This window comes from Phascolarctos cinereus, unplaced genomic scaffold (assembly GCF_003287225.1).
Source record: "Phascolarctos cinereus isolate Bilbo 61053 unplaced genomic scaffold, phaCin_HiC Scaffold_9;HRSCAF=440, whole genome shotgun sequence".
NCBI classification, from domain to species: domain Eukaryota; kingdom Metazoa; phylum Chordata; class Mammalia; order Diprotodontia; family Phascolarctidae; genus Phascolarctos; species Phascolarctos cinereus.
The window spans coordinates 61,206,071-61,211,757 of record NW_027556402.1 but is presented as its reverse complement, the minus strand read 5'-3'; the positions used below and the strand labels follow the sequence as shown (position 1 = coordinate 61,211,757).

The window sequence follows — 5,687 nt, the reverse complement described above, 5'->3', positions numbered from 1 at the left end:
CTCACCAATAGAAAGATTGCTTCTTGTGGCCAGCAACTGTTTCATTTTTGTTCCTATATATTTATCACCTAGGACAGTGTCTGGAACCCATTAAGACCTTGATAAAATTGTCTTGGTTAATTGATTAATTGACTGAGGAAAATCTAGATCCATGAAATAAGAAATCCGTACAAAGTTTGTTCTGTAACTTTGACTGATTGCTCAAAATCTGAATCTGAGCTACACAAATTGAAAGGATTGTGGAGAAAAAGTAGGAGGCAAATGCCTTTTATTTCATTTTCCTTATATCAAAAAACCCTACATTTGTCATTTTATCATAAATCATTAGCTCACCATATAAAATAATGTCATCAGTTCATCTGATTAAAAGGAAAGCTTTAAACAATAGCACATGCTGTTTTAAAATCATGTACATGACAGATCACTTGTGTGATTTAATGCAATTTTGTAATTCCTCTGTGAGCAAGTGTTTTCTGGAACTGTCTGAGCAAGATGCTGGACTTAGTATCCAAAGCATTTTCTCAAGTGTTAAATTAGAAAACTGCTCCAAAGCATGACAGATAGGAATGCATGTATGTTTGTGATCAGTGTGAAATAATATTCAATATCTAGCCTCACCAGTCTCTGTGGCTCAGGCTTTATGGTTATGATAGGGTTTACATTGAAATTAAGTTTACTAGGTAAAATGGCAAAAGCCTTAAATTTTATACTTTAAAAAAAACAAAGGCTTGCTCACTATGAAAAAAGCTAATAACAAGATCAGATAAGGTCTCAGAATATATATTCAATCATGTCCATTTATTCATTCAACATCATTGTTTGCTTAAATGTATTAGATTGGTAAACAATTATTTTCTAAAGAAAATATTCATGAATGTGAATTAGGGATAGAACCTGGAGCTGTGATTACATTTGAATAGGAAACATCTTCTACAAATCCAATTGCACATTTTTTTTTTGGCAACTTATAGTCTAAGACAGTAGTCTACAGCACTGAGATTTTAAGTGATTTGCTCATGGACACATAGTGTCCAAGACTAGCATGTTATTTATTTATTATATGTGCAAAGTGAGTTAGCTATGCATGAAATGAATCTGTGAGTTCATCTATGCAGGTATTTTCTTGAGAAATTCTATAAAGAATGTATCATGACCCTCAAAATTTGCTCAATATATACTTTGATTCTCAGTGATTTCAATTCAAATTGAGTCAGGAGAATCCTTCCTCAGCTCATGCAGAATTGTCATACTGCCAACCTGCCCATAAGAACACCCTCTGCAGTTACCCCCCACAGGGTTACTGGCCTCATTGGTCAGTGGCTCAATCAGTTCACAATATTCAAACCTGGAGTTAGACTCAGCAAATTCACACAATCAGGGTTTCAGATGTGACTGTAATCTCATATTGGTTAGGGAATATTTTTAAAGAGAGCCTTAAGTAGTTTGCATGTATTCCTATACATGATCTAGTTCCTGATTAAATAACAACATGAGTAAAATCATTTATGTTAAGATCATATGTTGCTACTCTAATAGATTTGCATCTCTGTTTCTCAAGCTTATTTATCCTTCTCTAACCATACTTAATCTGAAAGAATGAGACACTTCAGGAATTGAATGTTATAGATGGGAGAAGTTCAAACATTAATTTTAACCCTTGCTAGGCCATGAAAAGGATTCAGATCAAAATGGCAAGATCTCCCCTACTTATAGCTCATTACATGCTGCTCCAATTGAGCTGCTGACTGTTTCTCAGAAAGCACCCACTAAAGCCAGTCGAAGGACACAAATCTAGGAAAAAAAACCCTCAAAATTCACAGTAGGTTTGGACATAATTGTCATTAACATCAAATTACTACTACAACAAATTAGCTTGCAAATGCAAATTTAGTAGGCCTTCTAAAAAAATCACACAAAGGTTTTGAAAAAATTTCACCATAAAAATATTTCCCTTTCTTAAAAACAGCATGCAATTTATCTTGTTACTATAACAAACTAAATTGATTACAAGGAGATTTTTACAAGGCCTTTTCTTTGCATAATTACCAAGTTTTCTTTCACAAAAATACCATTGTAAATACTTCATTTAAACAATAACTCCAAATAGCTTAGTTAACAATCTTAATTTTCATAAGTGAGAATCAAATAATTTTAGCTGGAATTTCCTTTTAAATATAGACAAATTTGGAAGTTTATGATTTAGCAAATTGCAACACGTGGTCGGAATGACTTAGCTTCCTGACCCATTCAATATTTTTTTTTCTGACACTACAATTCTTAATCTAACAACATGTTGATTATAAGACAAATTATTTTTCCAACAATATAGGTGATACAATTGTTTACCAGATTGCACAATTTGGAAATGTAACAATACCCTGCACATTATAATGTATTTTAAACTTGAAACAACCCATTATTAATTTAGGTAAATGCATTTCTAAATCACTTTAAACAGAGAATCATTAATCTCCCCATTAATATGTTGAAACTACAACCTGAAACCACTTTATGTATTTTCATATTAGCCAAGATTCCAAATGAAAAAATCTGCTCTCACAGTAAATATCAGTAATATTATTATTACTTGTTTGTAACCAAATATGCTTCATTAAAGGTTAACAGTTTTCAAAACTATTTTATCACATCTTTTTTTAAGTAATTTATTTTGATTTATCAACAATCACTTCCATATGCTGTTTTTTAAAATGGGTTTGAATGTGTTTTATTTTAGAAAACCTACATGACATGTTTTTATAAACAATGCTTCCACTCCAAATAAATCAAGGTAAAAAATAAATGAATAAAGAAAGCTCAAGATGACATCAGTCCAAGTTTGTCCAAGTCCTGGTGTTGTGTAGATGACAAAAAGCAGCAGCCAGTTATGATGACAGGTGATTCAAAGTAATCAGCTGAATTTGTTAACATTTCTCCATTTGTAAACCACCCTTAAAGAAAATCATATATGGAGTCACACCATCCTCACGGAAGTACAAGAAAGCCACCATACCATCTGGATTCACGTTTTCGCCTACTAAGAACTGATAGGTGTTTTTTTTTTTTTAAATTAGCAAGGATGTGTTTGATTTGTTCTGCAGCTCCCATCATAAAAGGTTTTACTCTGTCTGGTTTGTGTTCTTCAAATCTCTCTTTGATTGATTTCATGTAGTCTTTGATGTACTTTTTGTACGATTCTTTTGTGAAACCAGTTTCTTACAGATGAAGGTTTATTACTATGTCAGCTCCAGTGATTACAGTGGTATCTGTTCCTTCACCCTCAGGACCTTCAGCATAGGCATTTCCACCGATGAGTGAATCATCAATGATACCCTCAGTCCTACTGATCATCTTCCCCTCCACCTCCAGGCACAGCCGATTAGCGATCTCCCGGATCTTGCAAGTGTCGGAGAACTTCTCGGCATAGTCGATGAGATCCCAGAAGCGGAAGGAAGGAGGCAGCGGCGGCCCCGCAACTCGGCGGGGGCCCAGAGCTCTGTGTGAGCTCGATGCGCCCAGAGAGGCGCTTGGGGGGGGGCGGGGATGGAGGAGGAGGGAGATTCCACATGCTTTTGAGTTTAACGTTTTTCTCCCTCTTCCTCCCCTCCACCCTCCCCAAAACGGCATACAATCTATATAGGCTATACATATACATTCCTATTAAACATATTTTCACATTAGTGATGTTGTAGGTAAGAATTAGAACCAGTAGGAGGAACGACCAGAAAGAGGAAAGAAAACTCAACAGGAGGAAAAAAAAAGACTCCATACTTCTTTCTTTGGATGTGGATAGCATTTCCATCATAAGGCCTTTGGAGACGTCTTAGATCTTAGTATTGCGGGGACGGGTAAGTTTATAAATATTAGTCATCGCACAACGTGGCTGTTATTGTGTAAAATGTTCTCTTGGTTCTGCTCGCTTCACTCAGCATCAGACCATACAAGTCTTTCCAGGTTTTTCTGAAGTCAATCTGTTCATCGTTTCTTATAGCACAATAGTATTCCATTACATTCATATACCACAACTTGCTCAGCCATTCCCCAATTGATGGGCATCCTCTTTGCCACCACAGAGAGAGCTGCTATAAATATTTTTGTACATGTGGGCCCTTTTCCCCTTGGTATGATCTCTCTGGGATATAGCCCTAGAAGTGCTATTTCTGGATCAAAGGGTATGCACATTTTTGTAGCCCTCTGGGCATAGTTCCAAATTGCTCTCCAAAATGTTTGGATCATTTCACAACTCCACAACAATGCATTAGTGTTCCAATTTTCCCCCATCTTCTCCGACATTATTTTTTTTTGTCATCTTGGTCAATCTGATAGGTGTGATGTGGTATCTCAGATACCACAGATTTTCATTTCTCTAAACAACAGTGATTTAGAACATTTTTTTCATATGACTATTGATGTCTTTAATTTCTTCATGTGAAAACTGCCTGTTCATATCCTTTGATCATTTATCAACTGGGGAGTGACTTGTAGTTTTATCAATTTGACTTAATTCTCTACAGATTTTAGAAATGAGGCCCTTATCAGAGAGACTGGTTGTAAAAATTCTTCCCCAGTTTTCTACTTCCTTCTACTCTTAGTTGCATCGGCTTTGTTTGTGCAAAATCTTCTCAATTTAATGTACTGAAAGTTATCCGTTTTTGTTTTTGTAATGTTCTCTATCTCCTGTTTGGTCATGAATTCTTCTGTTTTTCATAAACCTGATAGGTAAACTATTCCTTGTTCTTCCAGTTTGCTTACAGTATCATCCTTTATATCTAAATCATGAACCTATTTTGACTTTATTTTGGCATATGGTGTTAGATTTTGATCTGTGCCTAGTTTCTGCCATACTCTTTTCCAGTTTTCCTGCAGTTGTTTTCAAAGAATGGGCTCTTATCCCAGAAGCTGAGGTCTTTGGGTTTATCAAATAACAGATTACTATAGTTATTGACTGCTGTGTCTTGCATACTTAACGTATTCCACTGATCCACCACTCTATTTCTTAGCCAGTACCAAGCAGTTTTGATGATTGCTGATTTATAATACAATTTAAGATCTGGAATGTCTAGGTCACCTTCCCCCTGCATTTCTTTTCATTAGTTCCCTTGATATTCTGGACCTTTTGCTCTTTCAAATGAATCTAATTATTATTTTTCTAACTCTATAAAATGTCTTTTGGTAGTTTGATTGTTATGGCACTGAATAAGTAAATAGCTTAGGTAAAATTGTCATTTTTATTATATTAGCTTGCCCTGTCTATGAGCAACTGATGTTTTTCCAATTATTTATATCTAACTTTATTTGTGTGAAAAGCGTTTTATAATTGTGTTCATAGAGTTCCTGTGTATGTTTTGAGAGGTAGACTCCTAAATATTTTGTAATGTCTACAGTAAGTTTAAATGGAATTTCTCTTTCTATCTCTTGCTGTTGGGCTTTGTTGGTAATATATAGAAATGCCAATGATTTATGTGGGTTTATTTTATAGCCTGCAACTGTGCTAAAGTTGTTTATTATTTCAAGTAGTTTTTTACTTGATTCTCTAGGATTCTCTAAGCATATATCATCACGTCATCTGCAAAGAATGATGGCTTTGTTTCTTCTTTGTCTTTTCTAATTCCTTCAATTTGTTTTTCTTCTCTTATTGCTAACGCTAATGTTTCCAGTATGATATTGAACAACAGTGGTGACAATGGGCA

The 5,687-nt window shown here is 34.9% G+C and overlaps 1 pseudogene; it reads right to left on the bottom strand.

The window, feature by feature from the left end:
* Positions 1-2,787: 2,787 nt before the first annotated feature.
* Positions 2,788-3,348, bottom strand: LOC110195672 (translationally-controlled tumor protein homolog; annotated as a pseudogene).
* Between the last annotated feature and the right edge of the window lie 2,339 nt (positions 3,349-5,687).